The sequence below is a fragment of the Coregonus clupeaformis genome, chromosome 9, assembly GCF_020615455.1.
Source record: "Coregonus clupeaformis isolate EN_2021a chromosome 9, ASM2061545v1, whole genome shotgun sequence".
NCBI classification, from domain to species: domain Eukaryota; kingdom Metazoa; phylum Chordata; class Actinopteri; order Salmoniformes; family Salmonidae; genus Coregonus; species Coregonus clupeaformis.
In genome coordinates, this window is record NC_059200.1 from 38,609,854 (window position 1) to 38,624,759 (window position 14,906).

The 14,906-nt window shown below is 46.7% G+C and overlaps 1 protein-coding gene across 1 annotated transcript in view; it reads right to left on the reverse strand.

Moving 5' to 3' along the window:
- Positions 1–462, reverse strand: part of LOC121573967 (galactosylgalactosylxylosylprotein 3-beta-glucuronosyltransferase 1-like) — an 89,261-nt gene extending 88,799 nt beyond the window's left edge. Inside the window, exon 1 of the mRNA XM_041886395.1 lies at positions 431–462. The gene's annotated coding sequence lies outside the window, so the exon portion shown is untranslated. The remainder of the gene's footprint in view (positions 1–430) is intronic.
- Between the last annotated feature and the right edge of the window lie 14,444 nt (positions 463–14,906).

Genomic DNA, 14,906 nt, shown 5'->3' on the forward strand with positions numbered 1-14,906 from the left:
TTCGATTAAGACTAATGAGCAAGCTAGGACGGACGTAGTCAATATAACTTTTTGTTCAGCACTTCTGAAATGTACAGCGACAGAATTCAGAACATGGGCCGTTCTTACAGTATTCTCCCTGTACACCAAGTCAGAACCGTAGGATAAGTAAAGGGGGCATATAAGTAGACAATGAAAGCTCTTACAATAGTCGATGATTACATTTCTCTAAAACAGGCTATAGGCTACATGTGCACCACCAAGTCAGAACAGTAGGCTAAATTAAGAGCGGAAAAGGGACCAAATTATTAGGGTGAGGCACATGGGCTACTAACAGCTTAATGTTACTACACAACATACACTTAGTATTACTTTCTTAGCTACAGTATACATATCTCCCTGGCATACTATATAATTTATGAAGCAGCATACAATACATTTTTAGACTCACCTTGTTGTGCTGTGCTCACTTGAACAGGAAGGTGGCACGGCGGTCCTTCGTGGGCATATTTTGTTATCAAACTTTGTCATCAAAGTCTGGTATTCTCTGGATTTAGGTGCTTTCAAGACAACTGGGAACTCTGAAAAAAACAAGGTTGAATCATGATGACGTCAGTGATCTTCAGGTCGGAGCTCTAGAAAGAGGCCTGAGTTCTCGACTTGTAATTCCGAGTTGGATGACCGTTGAAAACGTATTTTCCCAGTCGGAGCTCGTTTTTTTCCTGAGTTCCCAGTTGTCTTGAACTCACTGAAGTCAGATTTCTCAGTTCTCAGTTTCCAGTTGTTTTGAACGCGGCAGAAGTCATGCTGGATTGACGGCAGGGCCAATGTTGAATGTTTATCCTTTTAAGCTTGGTGTCACGACTGTCTGTGAGATGCGGTAAACGAAGTCAGGCGCAGGACACAGAACTCTCGGATACGTACTTATAATACGAAAAGGATCCAAAAGGACACAGAAAATAACTCCACGCAGGGAGGAAATAACCCGCTCACAAAATAGACAACCGTGAAGGGGAAAACAATCACACACAAAGTACAGATGAGAGACAGGGCTAATTATAAGGGAAACAATTAACATAATGACGAACAGGTGTAAACAATACAGACAAAACTAAACAAACACCGATAACATCGAACGGCAGTAGCTAGTACTCCGGGGATGATGAACGCCGAAGCCTGCCCGAGCAAGGAGGAGGAGCAGCCTCGGCAGAATCCGTGACAGTACCCCCTCCCCCTTGACGCGCGGATCCAGCCGTGCGCCGACCCCGGCCTCGGGGACGGCCAGGAGGACGCGGAGCAGGGCGAGTTGGGTGACTCCGGTGGAACTCTGTCAACAGGGAGGGATCTAGGATGTCCCTCCTAGGGACCCAGCACCGTTCCTCCGGACCGTACCCCTCCCACTCCACGAGATACTGCAGACCCCCCATCCGACGCCTCGAATCCACGATGGAACGGACTGAGTACGCCGGAGCCCCTTCGATGTCTAGTGGGGCCGGAGGGGCCTCTCGTACCTCATTCTCATGGAGTGGACCAGCTACCACCGGCCTGAGGAGAGACACATGGAACAAGGGGTTAATGTGATAATTAACAGGCAGCTGTAACCTATAACATACCTCATTCAATCTCCTCAGGACTTTAAATGGCCCCACAAACCGCCGGCCCAGCTTCCGGCAGGGCAGGTGAAGGGGCAGGTTTCTGGTCGAGAGCCAGACCCGATCTCCCGGTGCATAAACCGGACCCTCACTGCGGTGGCGATCGGCGCTCGCCTTTTGCCGTCTGATGGCCCGCTGCAGATGGACGTGCGCAGCGTTCCATGTCTCCTCCGAGCGCCGAAACCATTCATCCACCGCAGGAGCCTCGATCTGGCTCTGATGCCAGGGTGCCAGAACCGGCTGATAGCCCAACACACACTGGAAAGGAGTGAGATTAGTGGAGGAGTGGCGGAGTGAGTTTTGGGCTATCTCTGCCCAGGGAATATACCCCGACCACTCCTCCTGCCGGTCCTGGCAGTAGGACCTCAGAAACCTACCCATATCTTGGTTTACTCGCTCCACCTGCCCATTACTCTCAGGGTGAAAACCCGAGGTAAGGCTGATCGAGACCCCCAAACGTTCCATAAACGCCCTCCACACTCTAGAGGTGAACTGGGGACCCCGATCAGACACTATATCCTCAGGCACACCGTAGTGCCGGAAAACGTGAGTAAACAGGGCTTCGGCCGTTTGTAGGGCTGTAGGAAGACCTGGCATAGGGATGAGACGGCAGGCCTTAGAAAACCGATCCACAACGACCAAGATCGTGGTATTCCCCTGGGAGGGGGGAAGGTCTGTGACAAAATCCACAGACAGGTGAGACCACGGCCGTTGTGGAACGGGGAGAGGTTGTAACTTCCCCCTGGGCAGGTGTCTAGGCGCCTTACACTGGGCGCACACCGAGCAGGAAGAAACGTAAACTCTCACGTCCTTAGCTAAGGTGGGCCACCAGTACTTCCCGCTAAGACAGTGCACCGTCCGACCAATACCAGGATGACCAGAGGAGGGTGACGTGTGAGTCCAATAAATCAGTCGGTCACGGACCTTGAGCGGCACATACCTCCGTCCCTCTGGACACTCTGGGGGAGAAGGGTCGGTACGTAACGCCCGCTCGATTTCCGTGTCGACCTCCCACACCACCAGTGCCACGAGACAAGACTCCGGTAGTATGGGGGTGGGCTCAATGGACCTCTCCTCTGTGTCATATCGTCGGGACAGGGCGTCTGCCTTAACGTTCTGTGACCCGGGGATATACGTGATCTTAAAGACAAACCGGGCCAGAAACATGGCCCACCTAGCCTGACGAGGGTTCAGTCTCTTCGCTGCCCGGATGTACTCCAGGTTACGATGGTCAGTCAGAATGAGAAAAGGGTGGTTAGCCCCCTCAAGCCAATGTCTCCACACCTTCAGGGCCTGGACCACAGCTAGCAGCTCCCTGTCCCCCACGTCATAATTGCGCTCCTCCGGACTGAGCTTCTTAGAATAGAAAGCACAGGGGCGGAGTTTTGGAGGCGTGCCCGAGCGCTGAGACAGTATAGCACCGATCCCCGCCTCGGACGCATCCACCTCGACTTAGAACGCCAAAGAGGGATCCGGATGTGCCAGCACCGGAGCTGAGGTGAACAGGTCCTTCAAATGACTAAACGCCCTGTCCGCCTCAGCCGACCACTGCAAACGCACCAGGCCCCCCTTTAGCAGCGAGGTAATGGGAGCCGCTACCTGTCCAAAACCCCAGATAAACCTCCGGTAGTAATTGGCAAAACCCAAAAACCGCTGCACCTCCTTTACTGTAGTTGGAGTCTGCCAATTACGCACGGCTGAAACGCAGCCAATCTCCATCTCCACCCCTGACGCAGACAACCGGTGTCCCAGGAAGAAGATGGACTCCTGGAAAAACAGACATTTCTCTGCCTTCACATACAGATCATGCTCCAACAGTCTACCCAGCACCCGATGTACCAGGGACACATGCTCGATACGTGTAGCGGAGTATATCAGAATGTCATCAATATACACCACTACCCCCTGTCCATGCAAATCCCGGAAAATCTTGTCTACAAATGATTGGAAGACTGAAGGAGCATTCATTAGACCGTATGGCATGACGAGGTACTCATAGTGACCCGAGGTGGTACTGAAGGCTGTTTTCCACTCATCTCCCTCCCGAATGCGCACCAGGTTGTAAGCGCTCCTGAGATCCAATTTTGTGAAGAAGCGCGCCCCGTGTAATGACTCCGTCATACTAGCAATCAGAGGGAGAGGATAGCTGTATTTAATAGTGATCTGATTGAGACTACGGTAATCAATACACGGGCGTAAATCCCCATCCTTCTTCTTCACAAAAAAGAAACTTGAGGACGCAGGAGAAGTGGAAGGCCGTATGTATCCCTGTCTCAAGGATTCAGCGACGTATGTCTCCATAGCAGCCGTCTCCTCCTGAGACAGAGGATACACATGGCTGCGAGGGAGCGCCGCGCCAACCTGGAGGTCTATCGCACAATCCCCCTGTCAATGAGGTGGTAATTGAGTCGCCTTCTTCTTACAGAAGGTGCTTGCCAAATCGGCATACTCAGGAGGAATGTGCATTGTGGGCATTTGGTTCGGACTCTCCACCGTCGTTGCGCCTACGGAAACACCTACAAACCGCCCCACACACTGATCAGACCATCCCTTGAGAGCCCTCTGTTGCCATGAAATGTTGGGGTCATGAGATATTAACCAGGGAAGTCCCAACACCACTGGAAACGCAGGAGAGTCAATTAAATACAACTGTATAGTCTCCTCATGACCCTTCTGCGTTTTCATCTTCAGTGGCGCTGTGACCTCCCTAATCAATCCCGACCCCAAAGGCCGGCTATCAAAGGCCGGCTATCTAGGGGACGATAGAGGGAGCCACAGACATCCACCAGATAAGAACGTGGTGCAACATTCTGTAGGCACATGCCCAACCTCAAAAGTCCTGTGTGGTCTCCCGGCAGCGGTTTCATCCTTATCGTTTCACCCACCTCCAGCTCTGGTAGGTCTCGAGCAGTCCGGTCGTAGAAGCACTTAGCGAGCTGCTTTCTGTGGTGCAGTTTGTCTGTGACACCAACCATGATGTGAATTGTGGGCCATTGTCCGTGATGACCTTGTCAGGCTGGCCTTGCCTTGCAAACTGCACCTTGCAGCACTTTATGACCGTCTCTGCAGACATGTCAGGGAGCAGTTCAATTTCACAAAAGTCAGAGTAGTGATCAACAATGAGAAGATAGTCCTTTTGTCTGTGGCTGAATAAGTCCATGCTGACGATTTGCCAGGCCCTGGTGGGCAGTTCGTGCGACATCATGGTTTCCTTTTGCTGTTCATGAGTGTACTCATTGCATGTGGTACAGCTGCTGACAAAGTCTTACATTTTTACTTGCATGTTTGGCCAGTATAATGTTTAATGTGCCTGGCGGTAGCATGCGTCACCTCCAAAATGACTGGAGTGTATGCGAGTAAGCATCTCTGGACGTAGTGATTTGGGGATAATGACCTTCTGACCTCTGAACAAGATGCCATTTTGCACACTGATCTCATCTCGAAAGGTCCAGTATTCTCTCACTGTGAAAGGTGTCTCCTCTTTTTCACATACGGCCAACCTGTGAGAACCATGGACTTCAGTGACTGTAGGTATTCGTCCTTGTCAGTGTGTTGCCTGATCTGGGCTAGGCTGTGATCTGTGATGTTTAAGTAGTCTGCCTGATTGATCTGTTGAACATCTTGTTGTTCCTGCAAACAGATGGCATGCCACTGATAGGCAGTGCCTCTGCCTGTACATTGTGCTGTTGCCCTGCTCAGTGTGTCGCTGATGTACATCTCTGGTCCTGGCTTGTAGACGACCTTCATGCTGTAGTTTTACAGAGTCGGGAACATGCTTTGAAGCCTCTTGGGCATGTTGATGAGAGGTTTACTGAATATGGCATTGGTGGTCAGTTTCAGCGGTGACCAGCTCTCAACCATATAAGTAGTGTTGGAAGCGCAGGCAGGAGAAGACGATGCTGAGGCACACTTTCTCAATTTGTGCATAGTTTTATACGGTGGGGGTGAGCGCTCTCGAGGCAAACGCAACAGGCTGGCCTTCTTGCATAAGACAGCATCCAAGTCCACTTTGACTGGAGTCGCTCTGGATTGTGACAGGCTTCGTAACGTCGTAGTAGCGCAACACTGGCATGGATGAAGCCAGAGATTTCATCTCCTGCACTGCGGCCTCATGTTTGGGTAGCCAGTGCCATGGTGTGTGTTTGTCCAGCAACCGGCACAGAAGCTCACAGACTGCTGATAGGTGTGGTATGAACTTTGCAAGATAGTTTGCAAAGCCGATGAGACGCTGCACTCCTTTTGCATCAGACAGGTTTGACATGTCGAGGATCGCTCTGACTTTGTCTGGGACCGGCTTCAGGCCTTTGGGAGAGAGAACATGGTCATGGAAGTGGACGTCTTTCACCTTGACCTGCAGGTTCTTCAGGCCAAGGCACAGCTTAACTGATTGGCAGCGCTCCATCAGTGCCAGGAGCTTCACATCGTGGTCGCGTTCTGCTTCTTCATCTGTGTTACCACAGCCTACGATCAGGACATCATCAGCGTTGGGTTCAAAGCCCTTCAGCCCAGCCAGTAACTCCTGCTGTTTGTGTTGGTATACCTCAGGCACCACTGAGACACCAAACGGGAGCTTGAGCCAGCGTTTCCGACCCCATGGGGCCCAGAAGGTAGTCATGAAGCTGCTTTTTTCGTCCAGCTTGCATTGCAGGAATGCATCTCGGGGCATCTACCAAGGTGAAAATCCTGACCTTGGGAAGCTTGTAGAGGACATCCTCCAGTGTCGGCATGATGTAGTGGGAGAGTTTCAGTGCTTGGTTCAGATGCTTTGGGTTGATGCAGACCCTCAGCTTCTCTGGCTTTTTCACTATGACCATATTGCTGATCCAGTCAGTTGGTTCAGTCACAGATGTCATGTGGCCATCAGCCTCATACTTGTCCAGCTGGGCCTTCACAGCCACTTTCATTGCAATGGGCACATTGCGAGGAGCACACTGGACTGGAGCTCTCATCCAATTCAAAGTGTACCTCCCCAGGTACTGATTCAACGGGCCCGTTGAATACATCGTCATATCTGCTGAGTAGTTGTTCTTTGGACAGGGGTCCATGCTGGACACGCTCCACGATGTGCAGGTCATTTGGTATGGTGAACTGCATCAGTACCAGGCATTCGCATGTAGAGCCTGAGAGGAGAGGATGTTGACTGGTTTTCACAATCTCAAACTCCAGCTTGTGTTTGTGTACCCGAATAACACATTCGGTCTCAAAGATGCCCATGGAGCTCATTAGCTTTCCAGAGTACAGATTTAGTCTAGTATCGCTGGGCAAGAGATGTGTGTCAGGTGCCAGATTGATTTTGTCTTTGTAGCTCATTACATTGCACGTAACACCGGAATCCAGTTGACATTGTTGCAGCTTGTTGTGTAATCGTAGTGTCACAAACCATTTATTCCGTCTTGAGTGTACATCCCCAATGGATTCATGCATGTAAATGTCACTTTCACTGTTCTGCTCTGAACACTGAGTGACATCATCAACACAGTGAATCTTGCCCTCACTCACCCTTCTTTTGCTTTTGAGACACACTTTTGCGAAGTGATTATTAGTTCTACAAGCTCTGCATGGTTTTCCGTAGGCAGGGCAGTGCTCTTTGCCTCGTGCGTGTGCATTTCTACAGTATTTGCATGCTATGGGGGTGTCTGTGTTCACCGTTAGTGGTGAATTACTCTGCCTCGATTGGTTTTGTCTGAATGTCTGCCTGGCAACAGTGTCAGTGTGTGGGGTTTCGATTTCCATTGCTCTCATTCTCTTGTCAGTGACTTCGGCAGTGCGGCACATTTCAATGGCAGTTACTAATGTTAAGCCTCTCTCTTAATAGACGCCGGCGCGTGTCCTCATTTGCAATTCCCAGTACTATTTTGTGATGAATCAGTTCATCTTTCAATCCCCCGTATTCACAAGTAGCGGATCTTTCTCTCAAACGGGTTACAAAGTTGTGTACTGACTCACCCTCTTCCTGTTTGACATTCCTGGTGGGTTTGAAGTAATTCTCCAATGCATCCAGTATGGCCTTTGCATCACCCTGTTGTTGTGCTGTGAGGGTGCGATTGTGCCGGTAGATATGCCTGCATTTGCTTCCCATTAAGCTCCTCAGAGTTGCCACTTGGACCTCGTTGGGTTTTTCATGTAGACCGGTCGCCAGCACATAGTCCTCGAATTCATCCCTGAAGTTGTCCCAATTAGTATTCCAGTCCCCTGTGAGAACAATGGGTTTTGGTGGCGAAATTTCCACTGCCATAGCGATGGAATAGGAGATCTCTTTGCCTTCAGCCATCGAGATAGGTAGTGATGCTAGCTAGCCAGCTAACAACGAGTTGATCAGTGGTTTGACTAATGTTAGCAGTAGGAAACAGCGTGTGTTCGCATATGGAACGTAACTGCGCCTATACTGTACTATAGTACATAACATAACAAACGTGTGGTTTTCGAGCCACTTCTGATACCATGTTTCTGTATGATATGTTAGAATATAGAATAAAGACAGACACAAATGTCAAGTTCAATAGCCTTGTTTAAGCATTGTACAAGTCCCTACATACTGGAACAGCCCAGCTAGTCGATTACCTGTCAACTAGACTCCGTAACAAAACCCAGACTTGGGACAACACACCCACTCCACTGAATAGCAGGCTAGTGATAGCTTTGCAATGCTTGCAGTTAGCCACTGATTCCTTTCAAACCACTCATTGTTGAATTTGCGATTTCCATCTTGTTGTGTAATGTTTATGTCCAATGGCTGATGAGCACCGATACGTTTTATCTATAATTTCTCTTCATTATTTCTCTTCATATGACAAGGATTAAAAAGCATTTGCCAGTAGACTGTCGACTTGATTCATGATGATGACTGCTAGCTTGCTAGCTAAGATTTTGAAAGTATGATGTTGACATGATCAGTCCAATCAAAGCTACTGTAGATATAACATGATTTGACGTCATTTTATCTGTGGCCAATGACCTTGAGCCTTGGATGGGCACTTCTAATGTAACTCTATGGCAGCACCCAAGAGGCTTGAATTTTCGAGCTCTACCCTTAGATTTGGTGGTGACGTAGTGTCCCCATGAGAGACAGAACACTGAGCCAATCACGGCTCAACTAGAGAAAATTACCCAATCACGGCGCAACTTGAGAACATTACCAACCCCTACGCTCTGTATTTTCCGCTGGCTGCCCCACACCACAGAAAGCACTGAGCTAGGCTGAAAGACCTGCATTTTGGAGCTGCCTTACTCAAGAAGGCTCTGCCCCACCTGCCCTGAATGATGGGTTGCCACTGGCATGGGGGCATTGTCATGCTGAAACAGGAAAGGGCCTTCCCCAAACTGTTACCACAAAGTTGGCAGCACAGAATCGTCTAGAATGTCATTGTATGCGGTAGTATTAAGATTTCCCTTCACTGGAACTAAGGGGCCTAGCCCGAACCATGAAAAACAACCCCAGACCATTATTCCTCCTCCACCAAACTTTACAGTTGGTACTATGCAGTCGGGCAGGTAGCGTTCTCCTGGCATCCGCCAAACCCAGATTTGTCCGTCAGGCTGCCAGATGGTGAAGAGTGATTCATCACTCCAGAGAACGTGTTTTCACTGCTCCAGAGTCCAATGGCGGCGAGCTTTACACCACTCCAGCCGACGCTTGGCATTGTGCATGGTGATCTTAGGCTCGTGTGCGGCTGCTCGGCCATGGAAACCCATTTCATGAAACTCCCGACTAACAGTTCTTGTGCTGACGTTGCTTCAAGAGTCAGTTTGGAACTCAGTAGTGAGTGTTGCAACCGAGGACAGGCGATTTTTACTCGCTACATGCTTCAGCACTCAGCGGTCCCGTTCTGTGAGCTTGTGTGGCCTATTACTTCACGGCTGAGCCGTTGTTGCTCCTAGATGTTTCCACTTCACAATAACAACACTTACAGTTGACCGGGGCAGCTCTAGCAGGGCAGACATTTGACGAACTGACTTGTTGGAAAGGTGGCATCCTATGACAGTGCCAAATTGAAAGTCATTGAGCTCTTCAGTAAGGCCATTCTACTGCCAATGTTTGTCTATGGAGTTTGAATGGCTGTGTGCTCGATTTTATACACCTGTCAGCAACGGGTGTGGCTGTAATAGCCGAATGCACTCGTTTGAAGGGGTGTACACATACTTTTGTATATATACTGTATATTCCAATGTCTTGTCCCCCCACTAGAATCAGTTACACATTTCAGTTACACATGTGGGTTCACAATCTGTTTGGGCAAAATAATGTTCATAATACAATTAAACAAATCAGGTCACCCTACCAAAATTCATGATGAATTCTGCCTTTTTGTTGTTACAGCCTCATGAACCTAGAGCTAAATAAACTTTGATCAGCGGAGAATGAACATGCCTGTCCAGTCTGGTGTAGCTGCACTCCACTCTAATCAATCAATTTTTTTCAATCAATCAATCAATTTTATTTTATATAGCCCTTCTTACATCAGCTAATATCTCGAAGTGCTGTACAGAAACCCAGCCTAAAACCCCAAACAGCTAGTAATGCAGGTGTAGAATCGTGAGGGTTGTTTCTTTACTAACGTGCATCCAATACCCTTGGTCCCGGACCCTTGCTAAACCAATCACAAGCGTCAATCTGCTGTGGTTCACAGTGCAGTGGCAGGAAAATGATGGATCTACCGGGTGAAGCTGCTGCATTTACAGTGCTGGTGATGTAGAATTGCAGGCGCATATGCTCTTATTTCAAAACGAGTTGGAGGCACAGTTGAGAAGTTAACGCACTGGATTAATTATTTAAAAAATAAGTACTTCTTTCAATGTGTGATAAATAAGAGGTGTGAGCGTGTTAAGTGGGCCAAATGTGTGTGTTTCATGCCCAATGCGTGAGAGTTGGTAGCACTGGATAGCTGAGTACTGTATACTGTAATGATATGTAACTAATAGTAATAATATTCTCAAATCACTTTGATTTACTGAAAGGTATAGTTGAGTATCAACAGTGTAGCAATTAAATTATATATTTTGTCTAAGAATTATATGACCAAGAGGGAGCTAATAAATGGAAAACAAAAACGGACCCAGAACTGATCCCTGAGGGACTCCACAACACAAAAACTGCATGTGTTTTCCCTTTCCCACATTAACAGGATCCCTCTGTAGTCTGTACCCTCTTCACACACTTGTAGGTGGTAAAAGTGATTGGGATCATACACAGTGTAAACAGTATGTCTTTTAAAATACAAAATCAAGCAGAACTACATAATGATTAATTAAACTGGTGTCCTTGTGGTAACTTCTTGGAGGCTGTGAAAGGAATATGTCCTTTTCATTGACTAATCAATAAAAAGTGCCTTTTTCTGTACATCATGCTTCGGGTGTTAGCTTTAGCCATAGACAACAAGGACATTCTAGCTATTTTCGGTACTTAATTAAAGTACAGTACCAGTCAAAAGTTTGGATACACCTACTCATTCCAGGGTTTTTCTTTATTTTTTACTATTTTTTATATTGTAGAATACTATTGAAGACATCGAAACTATGAAATAACACATATGGAATCATGTAGTAACCAAATAAATGTGTTAAACAAATCAAAATAGATCTTATATTTTAGATTCTTCAAAGTAGCCACCCTTTGCCTTGATGACAGCGTTGCACACTATTGGCATTCTATCAACCAGATTCATGAGGTTGTCACCTGGAATGTATTTCAATTAACAGGTGTGCCTTGTTAAAAGTTAATTTGTGGAATGTATTTTCTTCTTAATGCGTTTGAGCCAATCAGTTGCGTTGTGACAAGGTAGTGGGGGTATACAGAAGATAGCCCTATTTGGTAAAAGACCAAGTCCATATTATGGCAAGAACAGCTCAAATAATCAATGAGAAACGACAGTCCATCATTACTTTAAGACATGAATGTCAGTCAATCCAGAAAATGTGAAGAACTTTGAACGTTTCTTCAAGTGCAGTCGCAAAAACCATCAAGCGCTATGATGAAACTGGCTCTCATGAGGACCGCCACTGGAAAGGAAGACCCAGAGTTACCTCTGCTGCAAAGGATAAGTTCATTAGAGTTACCAGCCTCAGAAATTGCAGCCCAAATAAGTGCTTCACAGAGTTCAAGTAACAGACACATCTCAACATCAACTGTTCAGAGGAGACTGTGTGAATCAGGCCTTCACGTTCGAATTGCTGCAAAGAAACCACTACTAAAGGACACCAATAAGAAGAAGAGACTTGCTTGGGCCAAGAAACTCAAGCAATGGACATTAGACCGATGGAAATCTGTTATTTGGTCTGCAGTCCAAATTTGAGATTTTTGGTTCCAACCGCTGTGTCTTTGTGAGATGCAATGTAGGTGAATGGATGATCTCCGCATGTGTAGTTCCCACTGTGAAGCATGGAGGAGGAGGTGTGATTGTGTGGGGGTGCTTTGCTGATGACACTGTCTGTGAATTATTTAGAATTCAAGGCACACTTAACCAGCATGGCTACCACAGCATTCTGCAGCGATACGCCATCCCATCTGGTTTGGGCTTAGTTGGACTATCATTGGTTTTTCAACATGACAATGACCCAACACACCTCCAGGCTGTGTAAGGGCTATTTGACCAAGAAGGAGAGTGATGGAGTGCTGCATCAGATGACCTGGCCTCCACAATCCCCCGACCTCAACCCAATTGAGATGGTTGGACCACAGAGTGAAGGAAAAGTAGCCAACAAGTGCTCAGCATATGTGGGAACTCCTTCAAGACTGTTGGAAAAGCATTCCAGGTGAAACTTGTTGAGAGACTGCCAAGAGTATGCAAAGCTGTCATCAAGGCAAAGGTTGACTATTTGAAGAATCTCAAATATAAAATATATTTTGATTTGTTGAACACTTTTTTGGTTACTACATGATTCCATATGTGTTATTTCATAGTTTTGATGTCTTCACTTCTATTTTACAATGTAAAAAATTGTAAAAATAAAGAAAAACCCTTGAATGATTAGGTATGTCCAAACTTTTGACTGGAACTGTATATCGCAGGGCAAAGAAATGACAAAGAGGCTACAGACAGATAAAGGAGCTGAATTGTCTTTGTCGAATGAAATCCCTCTTGCGACTCCATTACAAACCCCATTATAACACTTAATGACTGTTGCTATGGCAACAAAGGGAACACAGCTCAAGGCAGCGAGTGGGGGCCTGTTGTGTTCCTCTCTGCCCCCAACTCCTACTGCTCCTCCTCTCTCTGTATTCGACAGCTCATGTTTGATTTGAGATTACACCTGGGTTCAAATAGTAGCCTATTGGTTTTCCTTCAAATACTTTGAGTGTTGATTGAGCATGTCTGGAGAGCCAGATGGGTTTGCACTTTTGTGACTATTCCATTGTCCCATTGTTCCAAGCAAGCTAAATCAAGCACAGTTTTAAAAAAGCTCAAGCACAGCTAACAAAAGACTCTGGCTTTTTGTTCCCCACCCCTAACCTCTGGAGTGCACTCACCTCCCAGTACATCTCGAAGGCACCACTTTGAAATACTGTAATGGAAGGTACTTTATAAACTAAATGTATTATTACTATCATTAATGTATCTGTTATTTTGATGGATTACATAACATGTTATATGACTGAAAATTAGGGAGACAAACAAAATGTTCCATGGGTGTAATAGAATAGAAGAACATTTATAGTAAAATAGAGTGAGGAGTGTGGTTCAATTAAACGTATGAGGAGTGGGGGCCATATACAAGTTCCCGTGCTGTTATGAAGGCTATCCAATATTGTGGGGATCTTGGCACTAGCTATTTGTTCACTAGTTATTGAAACAGAAACCAGGCTTATTTCGAGTCTCTCCTGTCTAAACTGTGCAAAACACACCTGCTGAAACTTGTAACTGAAATCAAACAAACAGTATGTAAAAGATTGGAATAATTATTCAGGCATGTGACAATAAAGCTCCAATCCAGTAGATTTATTAGACGACAATTTCCGCTGCCAATCACTATGTGAGAATCCATACCCACTCCAGAAATTGTGATATGTCGGTTTGTACAATTACAATTACTACTTGATGAAGAAACCACAAAATGTATAGAATACCAAGTTGGACGTGTTTAGTATCATTAACTATTTTTAATCACATATGTGTGTTTGGCTCTGCTACTTACTTCACTTTATGACAGACAAACAAAACTGTACATTTCTCAGGAGAGGTCATTGAACAAGAAATGCCCAAGTAAAATAAACACAATTCCGTCCATAACACCAAGATAAAAAAAATACAATAATTACAGACAGTTGAGAAAATATATTATTTTAATTCATCTTAAGCGGCCGTGCATTTGGACAATTAATAGACACTGCAGCAAAAAAATAAAAATACAAAAATCTTTCTTGTCCAGGACCAGAGTCTACACAGACCGGTGCGCTATAGCCAATCAGAGCTACAGTAGGCCTTTATACAAACAAGCCACTGCCACACGGGCCTGCCATCATTCACTTTGAACCTTACTGTGTGTTCACAGGCAGTTGTAACAGAGCGACTTTAAATCATTAGAACGCATTCACCAAAAGCCACAAAACACACAATAATGGATTTCTGCAAATATGTAAACACCACAGGAGTCCTCTTACATTTGGGAACTTTACAGTCCTATTTATCAAACAACCCTGAAAAGGTAGGTTCTATATCGTGGCGCTCCGCCCCATAGGGGAGCCTATTGGTTTACATTTTACATTTTTACATTTTCGTCATTTAGCAGACGCTCTTATCCAGAGCGACTTACAAATTGGTGCATTCACCTTATGATAGCCAGTGGGCCAGAGGTGGATGAACGCAATGCCCTCGTTTGGGTGTAGGGACTGATCAGAGCTTGAAGGTACGGAGGTGCAGTTCCCCTCACAGCTCCGTAGGCAAGCACCATGGTCTTGTTGCAGATGCAAGCTTCAACTGGAAGCCAGTGGAGTGTGCGGAGGAGCGGGGTGACGTGAGAGAACTTGGGAAGGTTGAACACCAGACGGGCTGCGGCATTCTGGATGAGTTGTAGGGGTTTAATGGCACAGGCAGGGAGCCCAGCCAACAGCGAGTTGCAGTAATCCAGACGGGAGATGACAAGTGCCTGGATTAGGACCTGTGCCGCTTCCTGTGTAAGGCAGGGTCGTACTCTGCGAATGTTGTAGAGCATGAACCTACAGGATCGGGTCACCGCCTTGATGTTAGCAGAGAACGACAGGGTGTTGTCCAGGGTCACGCCAAGGCTCTTCGCACTCTGGGAGGAGGACACAACGGAGTTGTCAACCGTGATGGCGAGATC